The sequence below is a fragment of the Anomaloglossus baeobatrachus genome, chromosome 10, assembly GCF_048569485.1.
Source record: "Anomaloglossus baeobatrachus isolate aAnoBae1 chromosome 10, aAnoBae1.hap1, whole genome shotgun sequence".
NCBI lineage: Eukaryota > Metazoa > Chordata > Amphibia > Anura > Aromobatidae > Anomaloglossus > Anomaloglossus baeobatrachus.
In genome coordinates, this window is record NC_134362.1 from 15562141 (window position 1) to 15587140 (window position 25000).

General features: G+C 47.8%; 1 protein-coding gene and 1 long non-coding RNA gene across 4 annotated transcripts in view; one reads left to right on the plus strand and one right to left on the minus strand.

Moving 5' to 3' along the window:
• The window catches only part of LOC142254623 (uncharacterized), a 253831-nt gene that overhangs the window by 87272 nt on the left and 141559 nt on the right, over positions 1-25000 (plus strand). For 2 of the 3 annotated variants that reach the window (XR_012727285.1, XR_012727283.1), the window contains one exon: positions 10541-10693. The exons of the other annotated variant lie outside the window; for it this stretch is intronic. This is a non-coding gene — a long non-coding RNA (uncharacterized LOC142254623). The remainder of the gene's footprint in view (positions 1-10540; positions 10694-25000) is intronic. 3 annotated transcript variants of the gene reach the window in all.
• The window catches only part of FGF3 (fibroblast growth factor 3), a 7901-nt gene continuing 6523 nt past the window's right edge, over positions 23623-25000 (minus strand). Inside the window, exon 3 of the mRNA XM_075325306.1 lies at positions 23623-25000. This exon is cut by the window's right edge and continues 364 nt beyond it. The gene's annotated coding sequence lies outside the window, so the exon portion shown is untranslated.

Consider the following 25000-nt stretch of genomic DNA (forward strand, 5'->3'; position numbering starts at 1 on the left):
GGGGAAAAAAAAAAAAATAAAATCCGCATCAAAATCCGCGGCAAATCCGCGGTAAATCCGCGGTAAATCCGCGGCAAATCCGCGGGTGCGGATTTGCCGCGAAAGTTGCGGATTTTCAGGCAAAAAAATCCGCAGGGACCTTTTACTGTGGACACATAGCCTAATACTACTTTCTTACCAGTTTTAGTTAAGGGGTAGTCTGTCTCCCTCCCTGGGACCTTTTTCTCTCTCTGTCTCATCTAATTGGATTTTAACTATGTATGTCTAACTACTAACTGTCATCACATGTGATTTTTGATATTTGCACTTTTTGTAATAATAAAAACTGTATACTTTTTCACAACTGTGGTACAGTAGTTTTACTTTAAAAAAACCCCATGATAAATACCCCTTCTTGTTCACAAGTTTTTGTATATATATATATATATATACACACGCACATTAATACAAAAAAATAAATATATATATAATATTTTTGCTTTTCTTAGTCCCCACAGCCATGTTTTTTTTTTCTATATTGGACAACACCTTTAACGCTTATGATATGTTATATCAGCACCGTGAATGTATGGTTTTGAGGGTGCTTCACTGGATATAGTCGCCTATTTTAATATTGTAATAATACTTGGTGACTTATTCTGAGAGTCTCTTTTCGTGAGCTTGCACTCCCTCCGAGCCTCAATACAAAGTCTGTAACGCGACCCCCTTAGGGATTGCGCGGCAGTCCTATTAGCAGTGTTTGGACCCCTGTGGCAGACATGGCCTTCCCTTTTGGACGGTTACCTTATCTGTGGATCTAACAGCTGAAAACCCCATTGATCACCAGTGATCGCCTCGGTCTGCTCGGTGCAGCCGCACATTGTTGCTGCAGTGGCCACTGCTGGAGAAATGTAGTATTATAGGCCGCAGATGAGCAAGCATGCCACAGATGACTATGCCGAGTCCTCCAGAGCATATCATTGATGTAGAGAGTGGGGTCTCCAGATATCCCGATGTCTGAATTGGGTGAACGCCTCAATTTACTCTTTAAGACAACTTTCCCAAAATGTAATTGAAAAATGGTCTTCGCTGAAGGAGGTCTCCGCAAGGAAGATGGCCAGCATGTATAGCACATGGGGCAACTGGATAAAGGCGAGGCCTTCTCGTAGGGTTGATCTTCTGGAAAGGTGTTACTATATATATATGTCTCTGGATGAAGGATTGCTGCCTCGTGGCTGATGGATCCGGTGCATGCTCCTGCATGGTGAGGCGCTCGCTCATTGTTCTGTACATCACGCTTTCTCAGATCCTGCAGTAATTGTCGGCCTGCGTTCATTAAATAGTTCCTTCCTCATAAGGATCAATGTTATCTTTTATTGTTAGATGCCCCGTGAGACGGTAATTAGGAACGTCTGACAAGAGAAATTTCTGCACTGCCATTATCTCCTCGGTGGTAATTACACGGTTCCTGTAGACATTCAGCCCCGATCCCCCTTTATTTTATTGAAGTTAGCACCAAGGATGATTAACCTCTTCATGACTGTTTTGCCCTCCCGATATGCCGTATAGAGACATGGACCGGCTGGCGCATTGCTTTGTCATCCCCACAGATCGATCTACTTGACCTTAATTGTACAATTACAAAAACATGTCACCATCATCCAGGCCGTCCAGCGACCAATGAGCATTAAACCGTAAGGATCAGTGTAGACTAACGGACTTTTCGCCTGTTTTCATAACTGACCGCACACTGATAGCATTGTGGGCAGGAAAGTCACTGAATTGCTGCACATGAGCGAATGCTGGGAAAAAATCATAACATGCACTAGACCCGCCCGTTTTGAAAATGAGGAGTTGATGGCTTTAGTTGTGCCAAATAGCACACAGTTGGCATTGCATTGTTATCCAACAAAGTGCACACAGCTGCTCATGGACGCGGTCACTGACCCGTGTACAGACCAAAGCGGAGTTCGGACTAACACAGTCCATGTGCCGTCCATTGTGCCGTCAAGTGTGCAGTCCATTGTGCTGTCTATTGTGCCTCCCAGTGTGCAGTCCATTGTGCCGTCCAGTGTGCCGGCCGATGTGCAGTCCAGTGTGCAGTCCAGTGTGCCGCCCGATGTGCAGTCCATTGTGCCGCCCGATGTGCAGTCCAGTGTGCCGCCCGATGTGCAGTCCATTGTGCCGCCCGATGTGCTGTCCATTGTGCTGTCTATTGTGCCTCCCATTGTGCAGTCCATTGTATCGCCCAGTGTACAGTCCATTGTGCCGCCCGATGTGCAGTCCATTGTGCCGCCCGATGTGCAGTCCATTGTGCCGCCCGATGTGCAGTCCAGTGTGCAGTCCAATGTGCCGCCTGATGTGCAATCCAATGTGCCGTCCGATGTGCAGTCCATTGTGTCGCCCAGTGTACAGTCCATTGTGCAGTCCATTGTGCCGCCCGATGTGCAGTCCAGTGTGCCGCCCGATGTGCAGTCCAGTGTGCCGCCCGATGTGCAGTCCAGTGTGCCGCCCGATGTGCAGTCCATTGTGCCGCTCAGTGTGCAGTCCATTGTGCCACTCAGTGTGCAGTCCGTTGTGATGTCTGTATGCTGTCTGTGTGCTGTCCGGTGCGCCTTCTGGGTGCTGTTCATTGTGCAGTCTGTTTTGTATGCCGCCCGCTGTGCTGTGTGGTGTGCAGCCTGTTGTGCGGTGTGCAGCCCATTGTGCGGTGCATGTGCCGCCCATTGTGTCGCCTGTTCTGCTGTGCGTGTGCCGCCTATTGTGCGGTGCGGTGTGCAGCCCGTTGTACGGTGCATATGCCATCCATTGTGCTGCCCATTGTGCTGCTCTTCGCGCTCTGTTGTGCGGTGCATGTGCCGCCCGTGTGCCATAATAATAATCTTTATTTCTATAGCGCCAACATATTCCGCAGCGCTTTACAATTCAGGAGGATCATATACAAACAAGTAACAGTTATAGAAAATACAATATTTAGAGGGAAAAAAGACAACCCTGCTCGTGAGAGCTTACAATCTACAATGAGATATGGGGGGGCAAGGTACGATGCTTATTTACAATGACAATCCAGCCATCTCAAGGAAATGGGGGATAGATAATGGCTTCCTGGACCAGTTGGCCAGAACCTTGAGATGCATTTGGGTGGCATGGAGTTTGGCGTGGGGTTATGTTCTGAGAAGTTGTGGAGGGAATACGTGAATTTAGTTCGGCTAGGGAGTGTGATAGGCCGCCCTAAAAAGATGCATTTTTAGGGTGCGTCTGAAGCTGAGTAAGTTGTGATACGTCCTAAATTCTTGGGATAGAGCGTTCCAGAGGATTGGTGCAGCTCAGAAGAAGTCTTGGTGTCATCCGTTGTGCTGACTGTATGCGCTCTGTTGTGCGGTGCGTGTGCCATCCATTGTGTTGCTCATATGCGTTCTGTTGTGCGGTGCATGTGCTGTCCATTGTGCTGTTCGTATGCGCTCTGTTGTGCGGTGCGTGTGCCGTCCATTGTGCTGCTCGTATGCACTCTGTTGTGTGGTGCGTGTGCCATCCATTGTGTTGCTCATATGCGTTCTGTTGTGCGGTGCATGTGCTGTCCATTGTGCTGTTCGTATGTGCTCTGTTGTGTGGTGCGTGTGCCGTCCATTGTGCTGCCCGTATGCGCTCTGTTGTGTGGTGCGTGTGCTGTCCATTGTGCTGCTCATATGCGCTCTGTTGTGCGGTGCGTGTGCTGTCCATTGTGCTGCTCGTATGTGCTCTGTTGTGCGGTGCGTGTGCCGTCCATTGTGCTGCTCGTATGCGCTCTGTTGTGTGGTGCGTGTGCCGTCCATTGTGCTGCTCATATGCCCTCTGTTGTGCGGTGCGTGTGCCATCCATTGTGCTGCTCGTATGCGCTCTGTTGTGCGGTGCGTGTGCCGTCCATTGTGCTGCTCGTATGCGCTCTGTTGTGCGGTGCGTGTGCCGTCCATTGTGCTGCTCGTATGCGCTCTGTTGTGCGGTGCGTGTGCCGTCCATTGTGCTGCTCGTATGCGCTCTGTTGTGTGGTGCGTGTGGCGTCCATTGTGCTGCTCGTATGCGCTCTGTTGTGCGGTGCGTGTGCCGTCCATTGTGCTGCTCGTATGCGCTCTGTTGTGCGGTGCGTGTGCTGTCCATTGTGCTGCTCGTATCCGCTCTGTTGTGCGGTGCGTGTGCTGTCCATTGTGCTGCTCATATGCGCTCTGTTGTGCGGTGCGTGTGCCGTCCATTGTGCTACTCGTATGCGCTCTGTTGTGCGGTGTGTGTGCTGTCCATTGTGCTGCTCGTATGTGCTCTGTTGTGCGGTGCGTGTAGCGTCCATTGTGCTGCTCGTATGCGCTCTGTTGTGCGGTGCGTGTGGCGTCCATTGTGCTGCTCGTATGCGCTCTGTTGTGCGGTGCGTATGCCGTCCATTGTGCTGCTCGTATGCGCTCTGTTGTGCGGTGCGTGTGCTGTCCATTGTGCTGCTCGTATGCGCTCTGTTGTGCGGTGCGTGTGCCATCCATTGTGCTGCTCGTATGCGCTCTGTTGTGCGGTGCGTGTGGCGTCCATTGTGCTGCTCGTATGCGCTCTGTTGTGCGGTGCGTATGCCTTCCATTGTGCTGCTCGTATGCGCTCTGTTGTGCGGTGCGTGTGCTGTCCATTGTGCTGCTCGTATGCGCTCTGTTGTGCGGTGCGTGTGCCATCCATTGTGCTGCTCGTATGCGCTCTTTTGTGCGGTGCGTGTGGCGTCCATTGTGCTGCTCGTATGCGCTCTGTTGTGCGGTGCGTGTGGCGTCCATTGTGCTGCTCATATGCGCTCTGTTGTGAGGTGCGTGTGCCATCCATTGTGCTGCTCGTATGCGCTCTTTTGTGCGGTGCGTGTGGCGTCCATTGTGCTGCTCATATACGCTCTATTGTGAGGTGCGTGTGCCCTCCGTTGTGCTGCCAGTCTGCCCTCCGTTGTGCTGCCCGTGTGCCCTCCGTTGTGCTGCCCGTGTGCCCTCCGTTGTGCTGCCCGTGTGCCCTCCGTTGTGCTGCCCGTGTGCCCTCCGTTGTGCTGCCCGTGTGCCCTCCGTTGTGCTGCCCGTGTTCCCTCCGTTGTGCTGCCCGTGTGCCCTCCGTTGTGCTGCCCGTGTGCCCTCCGTTGTGCTGCCCGTGTGCCCTCCGTTGTGCTGCCCGTGTGCCCTCCGTTGTGCTGCCCGTGTGCCCTCCGTTGTGCTGCCCGTGTTCCCTCCGTTGTGCTGCCCGTGTGCGCTCTGTTTTGCACATGAATTAAGAATCCAGTCAACGAAACCCAACCTAAAAGTTAATAATTATCTAGGACTGCAGTCCCTGATTCTTCCTACTGCAGCCATGACAGTGCCCATGTGTGCACAGGTTTGTCACCGGCTGATCCATAGCCCGCTCATGGCCAGTAGATCTGCACGGCTGCCTTACCCTTTTTTGTCTTATAAGCGAGTGCTTCTCATGAGCTGATCCCATCCTCTGTCCATGGTGCTGATTGGGAAGTCCGTATTTGTAGTATGCACCGTCTGCAGGAATATCTGCAGGTTTTGGGGTTGATCACCAGTGATCTGTGATGTATACGGAGCTCTGGACACGTCCAGGAAATCACCACCCTATTAAAATAAATCCGACTGTGTTAATTTCTGCCACTATGCTTCCGGCAGCCAGTGCTTACGGGGAGACCAAAGGTCCACTGCTGCGTGACACAGAAGCCTCAGAGGATTTTGGCTGTTGATTATTTTACCAGGAAACTGCATTTAGTTTGTGGCAGAACATGCAATGTCATCTGTTTAGATTTTGGAGCAGGCAATGTCGAATTGAAAAGGGTGAAAGCCGCGATGAAATGTTATGAATCCGTATAACTGCAAAATGCTGGTAAAAACTAGCAACTTTTTTTAAAATGTGTTTTTGTTTTCATTTGATCAGTTGTTTATATTTTTTGAGTGTTTCAAGGGTCAGACCAGTATACAATGTAATGTAGGGCCGGGGTAGCCGAGCCGACACTTTCTTCAGGTGTTCTCATTTTTATTACCGCATCGGAAGTAGCTGATTTCACTTAAAGAAAAACCTTTGACACCAAGTAATGACTTCAGCGCAAGTTACTGCGTCTATAAAAAAGGTGGGAAAAGTAGAAGCCGACGATCATCACTGTGTGAAAGAATCAGTTGACTGCAACATAATATAAGTCCCAGGTAAGGAGCGGGACCTACACCTACTTGCCATCTGAGAAGGAGGTGCAAACAGCAGCTACAGCAGTAGCAACCAGTTGTCATTTTCGGCACGGCCGCCTTATTGACACACACCATGTACACTGTGGACCTGTGGAGATCTCAGATCGTTCGCAGATCACTTCACCCCTCTGTGATAATCTCTTTCCCATTAGGTGGTCATTGACTGCATCAGATGTTACTTCAATGTCGAGCAATACATAAGAAGCATAAAAGAAACAGCATCAGGGGCTAAAAGAGAAGCAGGAGCCTTCACTGGTGGAATGGGTGAAAATACCACAAAAGTATCATAATCGCTGTAATCTGCATAAATAATACCGCCATCCAGTGCAAAGTAAAGCTGCAAGAAATGGTGACTGTATGGTAAGGCTTTAGGAAGATAACGGAATAAAGCCATATACTATAGAAAATAGGTAACAATGCCAGATAGTGCCAAAGTAATACCATTATTTAGTGCCAGTGCAACCCCAGTGCCCACATATGGTTGTATAAACATTACATTCTAATGCTATAAACTGTAGTTGTCTTGCTAAATTCTCCTAAAAAGGTCTGAAAGGCCGTACTTACGAAGCGCTCACTCACTCAGGCACGAATACTAAGATTCTTTATAGCAAGATATTATTTATTTTAATAGCACATGAATAATCAATGGTACATAGGCATTAGCACTACTTTATAGTCATAGAATCTTATACAATAACAGAAATATGCATCAACATTACCGTATGTTGTAGCATTCCTTCCTCATCAGAGGGACTCGATTAGTGAGAAGGATGACAACCCGGCCTCTGCATCACAGGCACAGTGCGTCCACTTGAGCGTCCTGGAAATGTCCCTATCTCACTGAGCGAGCCCTGTATTTTTATACCAAACTTTGTACATTGTGGTCGTCGTGTGCACTGAGTATTGCAATTGGTGACCAGCATGTGATTGCTGAGTCATGGTAATGTAACCTGACCACACGCTGCTGTGGGCACCAGTAGCTTCCTACACATGTTGCTAGCTGACCACTGGTTTCCTGCATATGTTGCAATGAGCCAGGAATTTTACATCGCTAGTTTCCTACACATGTTGCTAACTAACCACTGGTTTCCTGCATATGTTAAACTGTAAGCGTTCCTTCCTCATAATAATGGTTTGTTCAAGACCTACTAACACATACTCTTCATCATGGTGAAATCGGGTCAACCAGAGGACACCTCTCTGATACAGAGTTTGGATGGATCAATAAGACCTGTGATCACTATCTTTTGATTAGGATTCCTATCTAATCACACTCATTCTTCAGTCATACCACATTGGTATCACAGTAGTAAACAAATATTCTTATTAAATATGCTAAACTAACACTGTCATGCAGTGCCAAAATAATACCGCCATCCAGTGCCAAAATAATACCACTGTCCAGTGCTAAAATAACACCACATCCATTGGAAAATACCACCATCCAGTGCCAAAATAATACCAGAATCCAACGCCAAACTAATACTGCCATCCAGTGCTAACCGAGTGACCGACTCCATTTAATTAAGGCAGTTGTACAATGCTCCTTTAACGCGGAAGGACTCTCAATATTTGAGGTCTAACTTATGGTGAGACGTTCTACTTTTCATTATTTTTAGCTTCTATTCAGCCTTTGTATAATTAGATGTTCATTATCAACTTGAGAGAATCTTGTCCCCCCCCCCCCCCCTCTAGGGTTTGTCAGTCTAGAACAGATCAACAAGGGTTAATCTCCTGCTGATCTGTTCCATATTTGTCTGAAAAATGACTAAGATTAACCAAGGAGCCATGGTTTAATCTTTATCCTATTGCTGATTGGCAGAGGGGAAGGCTCCTGCTGCAGCTAGTTGTCTTACAGCTACATACAAGACATACACTAAGGAGGGAGAGGCCCCTGCTGCATCTAGGTGTCTTACAGGCACAGATAAGAAACTGAGAAGATTGGGGGAGGCTCCTGCTGCAGCCATTTGTCTTACAGCTACATACATAAGACTGAGGGGGAGGCTCCTGCTGCAGTTAGCTATCCTACAGGCACAGATAGGAAACTGAGAATATTGGGGGGAGGCTCCTGCTGCAGAAATTTTTCTTACAGCCACACATGACACTAAGGAGGAGAGGCTTCTGCTGCAGCCATTTGTCTTACAGCTACATAGACGACACTAAGGAGGGGGAGGCTCCTGTTGGCACAGATAGGACACTGAGAAGATTGGGGGGAGGCTCCTGGTGCAGCCATTTGTCTTACAGCCACACATGACACTAAGGAGGGGAGGTTTCTGCTGCAGCCATTTGTCTTACAGCTACATAGACGACACTGAGGGGGAGGCTCCTGCTGCAGCTTATTATCTAACAGGCACAGATAGGACACTGAGAAGATTGGGGGGAGGCTCCTGCTGCAGTTGGTTGTTTTAAAGCCACACACGACACTTATTTGAGGAAGGCTTCTGCTGCAGGCACTTTTCTTACACCCAAACACAGGACAGTGAGAAGGGGGAGGCTCCTGCTGCAGCCAGTTGTCTCACAGGCACAAACAAAAGATTGTCAGGAGGATGAAGGGGAAATAGTTGGTCTTCTGAGACATACAAGAGCTTTTCTTTTTTACCTTTTTTCGCTGTCTTTTCTTGTAACATAAAGCAGATTAGGATCAAATAAATGAAACTCAGATATTTTTATACATTTTCCATATTAACGGTTTCTTTAACCCCTTAACGACCGCGGGCCGTAAAATTACGTCCTAAATGACATAATCTTACTGCCCGCGGTCCTCCGGCGGCAGCATGCCGCGATCGGCACACATCTCAGCTGATTTTCACAGCTGAGATGTGTGCCTGCTAGGCACGAGCAGAATCGTTATCTGCTCGTGCCGATTAACCCCTTATAATGGCGCTGTCAATACATGACAGCGCCATTATAAGCGCAATCGCGGTAAAGTTTTACTTACCGCCGAAACCGGAAGTCACGTGACGCGATCACGTGACTCCCGATAGTTGTCATGGTAGTACAGGGTCATGTGATGACTCCTGTACTACACATGAATTGGTTTCACTTTCGCTGTGCCCGGGGCACAGCAAAAGAGAAAGACAGCGTATCTGCTGTTTACAGCCTTCCAGCTGTGATCAGCAGATACTGCAGAGCGATCGGAATGCTGATCGCAATAGCCCCCTAGGGGGACTAGTAAAATAAAAAAAAAAAGTAAAAAAATAAGTTTTAAAAAATTAAAAAAAAACAAAAAAACCTAAAAGTTCAAATCACCCCCCATTCGCCCCATTGAAAATTAAAGGGTTAAAAAAATAAAAAATATACACACATTTGGTATCGCCGCGTTCAGAAACGCCCGATCTATCAAAATATAAAATCAATTAATCTGATCAGTAAACGGCGTAGCGGCAAAAAAATTCCAAACGCCAAAACGACGTTTTTTTGTCGCCACAACTTTTGCGCAAAATGCAATAAGAGGCGATCAAAACGTAGCATCTGCGCAAAAATGGTACCGTTAAAAACGTCAGCTCGAGACGCAAAAAATAAGCCGTCATTGAGCCTAAGATCCCGAAAAATGAGAACGCTACGGGTCACGGAATATGGCGTAAAACGTGCGCCACTTTTTTCGGACAAACTTCCGATTTTTTTTTAACCCCTTATATAAAAGTAAACCTATACATGTTTGGTGTCTACGAACTCGCACTGACCTGAGGCATCACACCCACACATCAGTTTTACCATATAGTGAACACAGTGAATAAAATATCTCAAAAACCATAGTGCTATCGCACTTTTTTTGCAATTTTTCAGCATTTGGAATTTTTTTGCCATTTTCTAGTACACAATATGGTAAAACTGATGGTTTCATTTAAAAGTACAGCTCGTTCCGCAAAAAATGAGCCCTCACATGACCATATTGACTGAAAAATAAAAAAGTTACGTCTTTCAGAAAAAGAATGGCGAAAAAAAAAAACGGAAAGCGAAAAATCGGCCGGTCGTGAAAGGGTTAAATGCTAAAATTAAATACATCCATTGTTAATGCTCCAACCACATCTAAAATAATATCAAAGTTTGCTAATGTATGTTATGTTTCTTCGGTGTTAAAAATTAGCAAAAATAGATTTGACATTAAAATTATCAATAATCAAACAGTCTAAAAAAAATGTTTTGTTTTCTGTATGCAGCTCCGATTGTACCAGTATGGACCATGTAGTATGGACGCCGTCCACGTGGCTGTCGTGGGCTCTTGGAGAGGGGGGGGCATAATTTTGATATTTTTTGCAAGTGGATGGAGAATATCTATCACTCAGCAGAAATGCCGCCACCACTCACATTATACCGTGTAAAACCTATTTTTTCCATTTCTGCAGATTCCGCAGGCGACATATGTAGTATCACTGAGAGGTGTAAAGTTATCCGGCCGCTGATATAAGATACAGTTATAAACAGATTGTTTTTGTGCTCGGAGATTGAGTTTCATGAAACGTATATCCACATGCACCGACTTCTTCAAATACCCGCAGGTCAGTGCTGCAGCTTTCCTATACGCCGTAATGTTTGAATATTAAAATGTTGTAATGTAAAGCTAATTACAGCTGCTCTCATCTATAAATACGACCCCCGCCCTGCGGAAAAAACCCCCGCTCGCTGCCGCTCCTGAACTTACACGGCTTCCTCGCCATCGTACAAAAAAAAAAAAAATTCCACGCTGTTTAAAGAGTAAATGTCTTAAAGGGATGGTGCCACGTATGGAAATATAGGCGTGTGTCCCTCTCCTCCGATGTGGTCTTGTTCTCAGTGGTGCAATGAGGCCCACACTATATCACGAGTCTTATAGGGCCCGGGTGTGACCGCAGCCCCTGCACCCGCTATAGTTACACCCTTGCTTGCTTTAGGATCATCCTAATCGTAGAGGATAACAGGAGAATCAGTGACCGACTGAATATTCACGATTCCCTACGTTTCAGTTTTTTCTCAATTCTCCTCTGGATGGCAGTAAAATCTTTCAAAACTGAAGGCGCCCATCATTCAGAAAAGAGAGGGAGCGACTCACAAAAATAGGAAGCAATTTCCAGATAAAAACGCAGAAAACAGAACCCCTGACGTTGGCTGTTACCCTGCAGATTCTATTAATTGACCGCAAGCACAGATTTTGAACAATGAATTAATATACAAAATATTATACAAAGTTGCAGAACTTTTCACTGTACAGTAAATATATTCATTTTAGAGTAGAGAAAAAAAAAGATTCACAGGACCCTGGTGCAGCGGCCCCAGCACGCCGGAATAATGAAGAGCTTCTGTTGATGTCGGCAGATAGGAGGAGGATCGCAGGACGGCGGCCATGGATTACCGATGTGCTCAGCTTTAATGTATCTTAAACTGGAAACTTTTTAAAGAACAATAGTATCAATATATCCTATTTATCTATCCCATATTGAACTACTAGTGATGAGTGGGCACTACCATGCTTGGGAGCTCAGTACTGGTGACTAGTGATGAGCGGGCACTACCATGCTCGGGTGCTCGGTACTGGTAACTAGTGATGAGTGGGCACTACCATGCTTGGGAGCTCAGTACTGGTAACTAGTGATGAGCGGGCACTACCATGCTCGGGTGCTCAGTACTGATAACTAGTGATGAGCGGGCACTACCATACTCGGGTGCTCAGTACTGGTAACTAGTGATGAGCGGGCACTACCATGCTCGGGTGCTCAGTACTGGTAACTAGTGATGAGTGAGCACTACCATGCTCGGGTGCTCAGTACTGGTAACTAGTGATGAGCGGGCACTACCATGCACAGGTGCTCGGTACTGGTAACTAGTGATGAGCGGGCACTACCATGCTCGGGTGCTCAGTACTCGTTACTAGTGATGAGTGGGCACTACCATGCACAGGTGCTCGGTACTTGTAACAAGCAGGTGGACGCTTGGATGGGCTTGACTCATGTACCGAGTACAATAGAAGATCTTCTGGAAAAATGCTTGAGTTCCCCATTATACTTGGTACATGAGTAGAGCCAATCAGAGTTCCCGAGCATGGTAGTGCTCGCTCATAATAGATCGATACTATTGTTCTTTAAACATTTTCCAGTATAATGTACATTAGAGCTGAGCACACCGGTAATCCATGGCCGCCGTCCTGCGATCCTTCTATCTGCCGACATCCCCGGCGCCTCTCCATTAGCACATCTGGCGCTGCATCATTCTCTATTATCCATCTATCTCTATACCGCGAGCCTCAGAGAGGAGACCTTTTGCCGCTGTATGTTGGGAGCCTGTAGAATACAGGGGGTGGCTTTTTGGTTTAGGGGTCTTGAGAATTGGCAGGGGAGGTGCACATCCAGCACTATGAAGGGGAAGTGCATTTTAATCTTTGTTCTGGTGCCTCTGGACTACAACTGCAGGATCACACTACACAGGGTTTGTTTGTAGTCTGTAACCATGGAGACACATGTCTATAGGAGCTGTGTACACAAAAGGGCAGGAGATTTTTAACCACTAACTGCAAAGTTTCCACTTTTCATGCAGTCTGGGGAGATAGCGGATAGCTATGTAATGTGCATGGTGGTGGACTTTCCCTTTAAGGCTGATGCAATCATATTGTTGCAGTGTGGCAGAGCGGTGCAGCAGCGGATTTACTCGCTTTATGGAAAATAATATCTATATCGAGCTGACAAGGATTCGCACAATATAAAAAGAGCAGCCACCTGTCGCGCTGCGCAGAGCCGGCGGGATGAGGATGTGGAAGTGCTGATTAGTTTTTATTGGTATCTAACCCCTTCATAGAAATAGATACATTGTGATAATCCGCTCCATATAATTTCTGCCGCCATTCCCAGCACATGGGGCCATGGAGCGCACGGTATACGGTATTTATTACTGTGTTGTCAGCTGCCATCAGGTCCAGATATACGGAGGCCGGACGTCACCGGACTTATTACTGCAGAGAGCGAATATGAATTGTCCTGCAGCTTCGCCCATTTACCGATGGCGGGATTCAACACAAGAATAGCGGATATTTCTGCCCTGGAGATGGGAGCTCTGCTTTATATATAGAAGGTTTCAATATTTTTGACTGGAGAATTTTCCAACTTGTAAGGAATGATATAATGGGAACGCCTGATAATGAAAAAAGGCTCCATACCGGAGACCACCGATTATAGGCATATAGTCTTCAGCCCTTCATAAGACCCCCCCTGTATATAGACCCTGCCTTCATACACATATCAGGCCCGTTAACAGACCCAAGACCAGACCCCAAATTATCCACCTTATTTCCTAAATGAAGAAAGTAATTATAACTGATTGTATCAACACCAGACCCCTCCTCCCATCTACAGTGCCTCAGACCACACACCCCTTTATACAAATCCCATACCAGATCCCCCTTTATACAGACCCCAGACCAGACACCCCTTTATACAGACCCCAGACCAGATCCCCCTTTATACAGACACCCCTTTATACAGACCCCAGACCACACACCCCTTTATACAGATCCCATACCAGACACCCCTTTATACAGACCCCAGACCAGAATCCCCTTTATACAGACCCCTGAGCACATCCCCCTTTATACAGACCCCTGACCACATCCCCCTTTATACAGACCCCAGATCAGATACCCCTTTATACAGACCCCAGACCAGATCCCCCTTTATACAGACCCCAGACCAGACACCCCTTTATACAGACCCCAGACCAGAATCCCCTTTATACAGACCCCTGACCACATCCCCCTTTATACAGACCTCTGACCACATCCCCCTTTATACAGACCCCAGACCAGATCCCCCTTTATACAGACCCCAGACCAGACACCCCTTTATACAGACCCCAGACCAGAATCCCCTTTATACAGACCCCTGACCACATCCCCCTTTATACAGACCCCTGACCACATCCCCCTTTATACAGACCCCAGATCAGATCCCCCTTTATACAGATCCCATACCAGATCCCCCTTTATACAGACCCCAGACCAGACACTCCTTTATACAAAAAGAAAATAACTCCGGCACACTGTATAATTTCCACAAAGAGGATCTCCCCATTCAGCCCAGCCTCCAGATATATCTGACTCTGCCCCCATTGATGTAAGCCTTGGAATTGTTATTCGTCCCTTCTAATCTGTACATTTTGACAGATGTGATCCTAGAGGACTTTTGGCCTCTTGTGTCAGCCCCTCACCAGGCTGGCACCCCCACCAGCTATACCGTACCCCACAACGAGTGCATGACACGCGCAAGACTGCAGCCTGTTCCCTACCTTTACCTGCCATCTAATTAGCTCTTGAACCTGTAGGTCCACGTTTATTCCTATTAAATAGTTAGAGAACATACATGTTATCACCCACCAATTTACTGGGATTCCTGTTCATATTGGATTGTCCGACCTAAGGAAGGCCAGTAGGCCGAAACGTTGTGTTCTGGCGGACTCTGTCACTGTACAGCAAACCCCCCCCCCCCCTTTTTCTACACTAAATAAAGAAAAAGATAAAGATTTAATGAACTTGTGTCCGTAATTCTTTTTGGGAAATTATACAGTGTGCCGGAGTTTTCTTTTTGTATTTCCCTCATTTCTCCTTAGCACCTGGCTAAGGTGATGCTAGGTCTTTTGTCTATTACTCCTTTAAACAGACCCCTGACCAGACCCCCCCTTTATACAGACCATAGACTCCCTTTATACAGACACCAGACCAGACCCCCCTTTATACAGACCCCAGACCAGATCCCCCTTTATACAGACCCCAGACAAGACCACCCTTTATACAGACTAGACCCTTTTTATACAGACTCCAGACGAGACCCCCATTATACAGACCCCAGACCAGACACCCCTTTATGCAGACCCCAGACCAGACACCCCTTTATGCAGATCCCAGACCAGACACCCCTTTTTATGCAGATCCCAGACCAGACCCCACTTTATACAGATCCCAGACCAGACCCCACTTTATACAGATCCCAGACCAGACCCCACATTATACAGATCCCAGACCAGACACCCTTGTTTATAGACCCAAAACCTTACACTAGCACTAAACCCAAGATGTTAAACTGGCACTTTACAGACCCCCTAAGTATAGAAATAGTTCTGTCCCTTCTGTGAAGTGGATTCTGATTCATCTCCAAACTAACCACTGACCAATCAGAAAGCTGCAAATAAAAGCTTCACTAAGAAACTTTTCTGAAATTCTAAAAAAAAATCTTCAAAATTGCTGTGGAAAAGGAGAACTCCTGCTGAAGCTTCTCCACAAAGGAGCATTTGTTGAAGCAGTTTCCATTTCAGAACATGTTTTTGGTCTGCACACAGCCTTAGACTTCACAATGGTGATTTCCATGTGCGCCCCTTTACTTCTTGTGTGCTGGATAGGATGAGGAGACATCGATGTGGACATTACCGGTATGAATAGGCCGCCGGGGGGGTTCTAGTGTTCAGGAGAGGGTGGCTACTGGGGGGCACTAGTGTGCAGGAGAGGGCGTCTTCTGGAGGGCACTAGGGTGCAGGAGAGGGTGTCTGCCGGAGGGCGTTAGTGTGCAGGAGAGGGTGTCTGCCGGAGGGCGTTAGTGTGCAGGAGGGGGTGTCTGCCGGAGGGCACTAGTGTGCAGGAGAGGGTGGCTGCCGGAGGGCGCTAGTGTGCAGGAGAGGGTGGCTGCCGGAGGGCGCTAGTGTGCAGGAGAGGGTGGCTGCCGGAGGGCGCTAGTGTGCAGGATAGGGTGGCTGCCGGAGGGCGCTAGTGTGCAGGAGAGGGTGGCTGCCGGAGGCTACTAGTGTTCAGGAGAGGGTGGCTGCTGGAGGGTGCTAGTGTTCAGGAGAGGGTGGCTGCCGGAGGGCGTTAGTGTGCAGGAGAGGGTGTCTGCCGGAGGGCGTTAGTGTGCAGGAGGGGGTGTCTGCCGGAGGGCACTAGTGTGCAGGAGAGGGTGGCTGCCGGAGGCTACTAGTGTTCAGGAGAGGGTGGCTGCTGGAGGGTGCTAGTGTTCAGGAGAGGGTGGCTGCTGGAGGGTGCTAGTGTTCAGGAGAGGGTGTCTGCCGGAGGGCGTTAGTGTGCAGGAGAGGGTGTCTGCCGGAGGGCGTTAGTGTGCAGGAGGGGGTGTCTGCCGGAGGGCACTAGTGTGCAGGAGAGGGTGGCTGCCGGAGGGCGCTAGTGTGCAGGAGAGGGTGGCTGCCGGAGGGCGCTAGTGTGCAGGATAGGGTGGCTGCCGGAGGGCGCTAGTGTGCAGGAGAGGGTGGCTGCCGGAGGCTACTAGTGTTCAGGAGAGGGTGGCTGCTGGAGGGTGCTAGTGTTCAGGAGAGGGTGGCTGCCGGAGGGCACTAGTGTTCAGGAGAGGGTGGCTGCCGGAGGGTACTAGTGTTCAGGAGAGGGTGGCTGCCGGAGGGCACTAGTGTTCAGGAGAGGGTGGCTGCCGGAGGGCGTTAGTGTGCAGGAGAGGGTGTCTGCCGGAGGGCGTTAGTGTGCAGGAGGGGGTGTCTGCCGGAGGGCACTAGTGTGCAGGAGAGGGTGGCTGCCGGAGGGCGCTAGTGTGCAGGAGAGGGTGGCTGCCGGAGGGCGCTAGTGTGCAGGATAGGGTGGCTGCCGGAGGGCGCTAGTGTGCAGGAGAGGGTGGCTGCCGGAGGCTACTAGTGTTCAGGAGAGGGTGGCTGCTGGAGGGTGCTAGTGTTCAGGAGAGGGTGGCTGCTGGAGGGTGCTAGTGTTCAGGAGAGGGTGGCTGCCGGAGGGCACTAGTGTTCAGGAGAGGGTGGCTGCCGGAGGGTACTAGTGTTCAGGAGAGGGTGGCTGCCGGAGGGCACTAGTGTTCAGGAGAGGGTGGCTGCCGGAGGGTACTAGTGTTCAGGAGAGGGTGGCTGCTGGAGGGTGCTAGTGTTCAGGAGAGGGTGGCTGCCGGAGGGTGCTAGTGTTCAGGAGAGGGTGGCTGCTGGAGGGTGGTAGTGTTCAGGAGAGGGTGGCTGCTGGAGGGTGCTAGTGTTCAGGAGAGGGTGGCTGCTGGAGGGTGCTAGTGTTCAGGAGAGGGTGGCTGCCGGAGGGTACTAGTGTTCAGGAGAGGGTGGCTGCCGGAGGGTACTAGTGTTCAGGAGAGGGTGGCTGCCGGAGGGTACTAGTGTTCAGGAGAGGGTGGCTGCCGGAGGGTGCTAGTGTTCAGGAGAGGGTGGCTGCCGGAGGGCACTAGTGTTCAGGAGACGGTGGCTGCCGGAGGGTGCTAGTGTTCAGGAGAGGGTGGCTGCTGAAGGGTGCTAGTGTTCAGGAGAGGGTGGCTGCCGGAGGGCGCTAGTGTTAAGGAGACGGTGGCTGCCGGAGGGTGCTAGTGTTCAGGAGAGGGTGGCTGCTGGAGGGTGCTAGTGTTCAGGAGAGGGTGGCTGCTGGGGGGCACTATCTTCCCAAGACCCTGGGGGATCTCCTGACCATTTATCCCTCGCTGCTCCAGTTCTGACTCCCCATAATCCTGAGAACTGGGCTTTCCAGAGCTCCATCCAAATGACTGGGAGGTCCAACTTGCACCCTCTGTGCCATTTATTGCCTTTGGGACTGCTTGGATAAGCCATTGCTTTACTGTGCAGACTCTCTCCGGCAGTCACATACACAATGAATGGAGCATGCTCCACCTCTGCACTATTCAGGTTGGTGCAGAATCAAGTTCTTGGGACTTCTAGGGGTCCCAGAGATCAGACCCCAGTAATGAAGAAGTTCTTCGCAGTCTCATGGATCTACAGTAGTTTGTTCCGGAGTTCCCCCCGATGTGCAGACTATGACGTGCAAACAACCAAACCATTGTTGATCCATTGTCTCAATACTGTTTCCATCCACCCATCTGAAGACCCTTAGGCGGGCTTTGCACGTTACGATATCGGTAACAATGTCTAACCGACGCAGAAGCGATTAGACACGCTCCATCACAGGTGCGATATCCTTTGATTGCACTATAATTGTCTATTTTGTTTCACATTACACAACTGCTGTTGCGATTTGAACGACCATACAAGCGACGTTGGATTGTTGTACGATTCCTAAGGGCGGCTTTGCACGTTGCAACATCGCACGTGCGATGTCGGTGGGGTCAAATCAAAAGTGACGCACATCCGGCGTCACTTTCGACATCGTAGTGTGTAAATCCTAGATGATACGATTAACGAGCGCAAAAGCGTCGTTATCGTATCATCGGTGTAGGCTCCGATTTTTTCAGAATTACGCTGCCGCGACATATACGATGTTGTTCCTCGTTCCTGCGGCAGCACACATCGCTGTGTATGAAGCCGCAGGAGCGAGGAACATCACCTTACCTGCCGCCGGTGGCTCTACAGAAGGAAGGAGGTGGGCGGGATGTTTACATCCTGCTCATCTCCGCCCCTCCGCTTTGATTGGCCGCCTGCCGTGTGACGTCGCTGTGACGTTGTACGACCCGCCCCCTTAGGAAGGAGGCGGGTCGCCGGCCAGAGCGACATCGCAGGACAGGTGAGTGCATGTGAAGCTGGTGTAGCGATAATGTTCACTACGCCAGGAATCACAAGATATCACTGCTGCGACGGGGGCAGGGACTATCGCGCTCGGCATCGCAGCATCGGCTTGCGATTTCGCAACGTGCAAAGCCCGCCTAAGGGCAACTATGTGATTGTATGAAATCTCTCATAGATCTTTCATGATATACCGGTCCTTGTCTCTTTTCCATACCTTTGCTCGTGTACTTTCTATGACATCTATACCGTCATTTATAGCCTCGCTCTACTTCCGTTCACGCATCGCTTTCTTTAAATGAGCATGTCGACTCCTTTTGATTGGTCTCCATGTAGTATTTATTGTGCGGATGTGTCTTCCACACCTGCTGGCGTGTGTTTGTTTTCGGTCGAATATAAGGTTGTTTAATAGGTGTGTATAGTCCTATTTTCTTAAGCAATTGTGTGATGAAGAGGTAATGAAAATTAACTTTTTTTTTATGCGATTTTTGATGTTAATTTTGTAACGTTAATTTCATAAATACATTATTTTTTTTTTTGGTTAAAAATAAACCAAAAAAAAAAAAGTTTAAATAATTAACAAAATTACTTTATCACAGGATGATCAAAAAAATTCTCCGAAAAAATAATAAACAGGGTTTCACACCTATAACAAATAGCCACGTGTATTGCTAACGTAATGGATCCAAACTATGGAAGACAGAACGCCACCAGAATAGGTTAAAAAAAACCAAACCCTTATAAAGGATGTAAGCACCTCCCATACGCTGATGCAGAGACCAATTAACACGCAGAAACCGTTTTCCTAATGAGGTGTGTAGGGCAAACTTGAAATAAATCCAAACGAAGAAAAAAAACCGAAACATCATTCTAGACTTTACACGCAGCAATCCGGTGAAAAACTTTGACGATAACACTAAAATCGCATGATCGAACTTCGCTATTTTTGGAAATGTCGGACCCTACACCGATCATGCGATTACGACGCTTTTGCGCTATTTAATCGTATGTAAAAGGATTCACATACTGCGATGTTGACTGCGACGCCGGAAGTGCGTCACTTTCGATTTGACCCCCACCGACATCACACCTGCGATGTCGTAGTGTGCAAAGCCCGCCTTAATATCAGTGTCAATCATCTTGTGATATCTATCGGTGCTTATTATGGGCACAAATTGCTCCTGGAAAAGGAACCTTAGACTTTTTCAATTTCATTTTTTTCACATTAAATTCTCAGAATAGAAAGATGAGGATCCGGGAATAGTTTTCTGGATAAAGAACTTAAGGGGGAACTCTCCCTACACTGTTACTGTAACCTGGGGGCAATTTGTGACCTTTCCTTCATTTTCTTCACCCGAGGTTTATACCCTGAAGTCCCACTTTCTGCTAATGCTTCTCCCCATCAGCTGTTCTATCTAACTCCGCATCTCGCCATATGGAAACTTGAACTTGTTCTCTGCTGAAAAGTTCAAAAACCCATAAAAAAAGGATATACCACCATGAAACGCTGCACCAATGGACGCGAAGGAGACGGAGAGGAAGTCGTTACAGAGAATTAGAGGGCAAATTGCAGCTTTGCTGGAAGTATTTATTAACATTCCGTGTAACAGGACTCAGACGCTTCGCCGGGGTTCCCATGCTTTGTGCCTTCTGGTCTTTTTAACTCTTACATGACCGCTTTGATGACTACAAAAGCCAAAATTCAAAAAGATAAACAAAAAATAACGGAGACGACAAATTTTTATACTTCGTCTTTAAATAAAAAGTAAAAAAAAAACCTCCGTTGTGAATGCTTACGGCGGATGTAATAAGAAACTCATGGAGGCTCGTCAGGAAAATCGCCTGACAGCAGAAATCGGCAATAAGGGTTCATGACTTAATGTGGGATTTTTATTATCTGCTGATAATGAATGAGATATTTTTTTCCTTGTGAGGCGGAATAATGTGTCGGTGCTTGGATTCTTCTTATAGAAGAAGATATGACATGTTATGTATTTTATGGGCAGATGTTTTAATGCCAATTACATGCCCTCCGAGCAGATTGGGGACCCACTCAGTGCCATCATGGTTCTGAGGGCTTGATTCGAAAGGCAAATGATGGTCTCCAAAGTCTGCTCTAATGGGGTTGAATTCTGCTAGACCTTCGTAGACATTATGGTTCTGAAGGCTCAATCCAAAGTCCTTCCTGGTAGACCTTATGGTCCTGGGTCCACCAAAAAATCTCGTTCTGAACCACTTCAATCCTTACCCAACTATAGTTTATGGGCTAAAAAAATACATACTGTAACATTTTATAGATTATATGGCCCCAATAGACAGAAATCAAAGGGGTTGTCTTAGACTAGGTTCACACACTGCGTTTTTTTGACGCTGCGTTTTTGTGCGTTTTTTGCGGCAAAAACTGCACAAAAACGCACCCGCGGCAAAAAAACGCGGCAAACGCACGCGTTTTGCCGCGATTTGGTGCGTTGTTTTGCTGCGTTTTTGCTCACTGCGTCTTTATGCGTTTTTTTATCAGTGAACAAAAAAAAAAGGTCTGATGTCATTTCCTTCTTCAATGTGTTCTTCATTCTCCACTAGTGTATGCAGAAGAGCAGACAGCTGCAGAACTACAAGGCTCAGCATACTCCATCCAATAGTGTATGCAGGAGAGCAGACAGCAGCTGCAGAACTACAAGGCTCAGCATGCTCCATCCAGGACTGTATGCTTGAGGGAGAGTCAGGGGGAGCAGACCTACAAGGCTCAGCATCCTCCATCCAATAGTGTATGCAGGAGAGCAGACAGCAGCTGTCGAACTACAAGGCTCAGCATCCTCCTTCCAGGACTGTATGCAGGATTTCTTTGCCCCCCCCAAACAAAAAAAATGACGTGGGCTTCGCCATATTTTTGTATGCTAGCCGGGTACAGCAGGCAGGTACGGGCTGCCCCCAACCCCCAGCTGCCTATTTGTACCCGGCTGGGAACCAAAAATATAGGGAAGCCCTTTTTTTTTAAATTATTTCATGAATTTCATGAAATAATTTAAAAAAAAATGACGTGAGCTTCGCCCAATTTTTGAGTCCAGCCGGGTACAACTAGGCAGCTGGGGATTGGAATCCACAGTGCAGGGTGCCCATGCTTTCTGGGCACCCACGCTGTGAATTGCAGTCCCGCAGCCACCCCAAAAAATGGCGCTTTCATAGAAGCGCCATCTTCTGGCGCTGTATCCAACTCCACCAGCTGCCCTGATGCCGGGTGGCTCGCTGGGTAATAATGGGGTTAGGGCTAGCTGTATAGCTGGCCCTAAGCCCGAAATTCATGGTGTCACGCCAATATTAGACATGGCGACCATGAATTTCTAGTAAAGATAAAAAAAAACACAACACACAGAAAAATATTTTTATTAGAAATAAAACCCAACACAATTAGTGACTCCATCTTTATTGAAATAAAGAACCCCCCTCCGCAGTAATCCTGTGTCAGGGTCCCGCGCCGTCCAATCCGGATCCAATATCATCTGATCGGTTTGCTGGAAGGCAAAGCGATCAGATGATGTGTCAGGATCAAGTGCCTGAATCCCATTACACATCAGCTGATTGTATAAAAGCCGTTTATACAATCAGCAGATGCATCGGTGCAAAAAAAAAAAAATAAAAAAAAATAATACTCACTTATGTGCTGATTACCGGCAGCTCCTGGAGCGATGGGGCGGGAGTCTGATCCTGTCCGATCGCTGCAGCAGCTGCCGGTAATCAGGGATGAAGTCTCCTGACGCATCCGCTGATACCGGCCGGGCACCAGCGTCACCGCGATACTTACGATCACCTGATGCGTTAGGTGACTGCATCAGGTGATCCATCGCCAGGTCCTGCATCCATCGGAGGTTTTCCGGCCGTCTGCACACAGCCGGAGCGGGGGTGGCGATACCGGGAGGAGGATCTGGGAGCGGGCATGGCACCGGGAGGCTGCAGACAGGTGAGTATAACTTTTTTTTTTCTTTTCTACTGTTAACTTTTGTTTTCGCAGCCGCTTCCACCTCCTGCCTGTACATGGCGCCGCACGGCAGCATACATGCACAGGACCGGAGGTGGACGCAGCGGTGACGGTACCGGGAGGATTCACGCTTCTGTGTTTACTGACAGAAGGAATCCTCTTCCTGTACACGTCACTTTACTACCCACCTCCTGTGTTTATAGCTGCGTTTTTGGTCTTAGAAACGCACCAAAACGCACCAAAACGCAGCTATTTGCGTTTCTCATTGCGTATTTCAACATCCCATTGAAGTCAATGGATGAAAAGCGCAGTGAAAAATGCGGGAATAATTGACATGCTGCGTTTTTGTGGCACCACAAAAACGCAGCTGAAAAAAAACGCTGTGTGCAGACAGCAAAAATGAAAACTCATAGACTTTGCTGGGGAAGCAAAGTCATGCAGTTTTCTGAGCAAAAACGCACCCGAAAACTGCGCAAAAACGCCGCGAAAAACGCACTGTGTGAACTTACCCTTAGTCAGAAAGGCTCCAGATCCCGAGACTGAAGGACAGCTTGAGTTTTCCATAAAGGGATCTTTACGTCCTACCATGTCATCTGGACACTGTTGTCTTCAAGAATCAATTTTCATCACCTTAAATAACAAACTTGTTCAAAATAATCTTCATTCTCAACGGAGGAACTTTTAATTCTATAGTTTACTGTATTGTTGCTTAGGTTACTGGCCACCTCAACAATCTATCAGAGGTGGTATCCTAGGCAAGGAGAGGAGCACTTACAAGTACTTAGCGGCAGAGCTTGTAAGTGCTGCTCTGTTGCTGGATCCAGCTCACTTCAGTGCCACCACTCCGCTTTTCCACAATGTTTAGCAGCAGAGCTTATAAGCGCTGCTCTGATGCTGGATCCAGCTCACTTCAGTGCCACCACTCCAGCTTTTCCACATTGGTCACAGTTAGAAGGATTACTCTCGTATCATTTACTGCAAATCATCAACTCAGCCAATATTAATAAATATATTTTAATACTTGCCCTCCTGTACAACCCTTAACTTCGTTTCCAATATCTAATGTTACTGACGTACAAGAAATAACCCTTGTAGTTCCATATTAGCTTATTCGAGCCAGCGATCAAAAAGAGACACAGTCTTATAGTGGAATGTGAGGTAGAACAGACGACTGTCCAGATCGCGGTGTCCTGAAATTAGGGATGAGATCTGAGCGAAAACATATGGAAAAGCAAAGACATAACAAAACCTTTCCAGAACCTGCCTCACAGTCATTGAAGAGGAAGAAAGGTGGTGGATTGAGCTGATTCCTGCACAACAATTTGACCTGAGGAACCCACCGGTTCGGTGGTTCCACTTATTATTTTCATTTGGACGGTAACCCCTCACTTTACAATATCCTGCTGTAGTTATATCACTTCACAATGGCTTGACCTTCAATAAGTGGTGATCTACAATGACACCAATTCACAAATGACGCCCAAAGCTGGTAAAGCCAACAGTCGTCCTACTTGTTGGAATAACTTATGGGTAAGGGGTGACTAAATCGATGGTTTGGTCTTGGAAGACCCTTGGTGGAGGTAGAGAAGACCCTTGGTGGAGGTTGAGAAGACCCTTGGTGAAGGTTGAGGAGATCTTTTATGGAGGTTGAGAAGACCCTTGGTGGAGGTTGAAAAGACCCTGGTGAAGGTTGAGAAGACCCTTGGTGGAGGTTGAGAAGACCCTGGTGGAGGTTGAGGAGACCTTGATGGAGGTTGAGGAGACCTTGATGGAGGTTGAGGAGACCTTGATGGAGGTTGAGGAGACCTTGATGGAGGTTGAGGAGACCTTGATGGAGATTGAGGAGACCTTGATGGAGGTTGAGGAGACCTTGATGGAGGTTGAGGAGACCTTGATGGAGGTTCAGGAGACCCTGATGGATGTTGAGAAGACCCTGGTGGAGGTTTGTAGAGGAAACCACCAGGGACTTTTTAACCGTGTGGTGTAAAGTAAAGCATTTAAGTAGCCATGTACATGTAAAACAGAGAGTACAGAAAATAATACACCTGGGGGGATGAAGGGTTCTCTTAATATTGTAAAGTGAGGGATCACTGCATTAGGGTAACAAAGTTCCCAAATTGACCAGCTTGCAGATGCAATTTTATACGCTGAATTTTGGTCCTTAACCTGGATGAACCCAGTGTGACATTTGAAGGCAAATCTCATGATGGACACTGGCTAGTGCAACCTGAAAACGGTATCGAGATGCGACTCAGACCAGCCAATGACCGTTAGTGCATCGGCCATGTTAGCTGGTGCAAGAATAAATTATTAGGTATCCATGTACCATAAGGAGACCATTGGAGGTAAACCATGATAAGCTCTACAAAGTAACAGCTGTCGAAGTTCAGCATCTGCGTCCAAGATT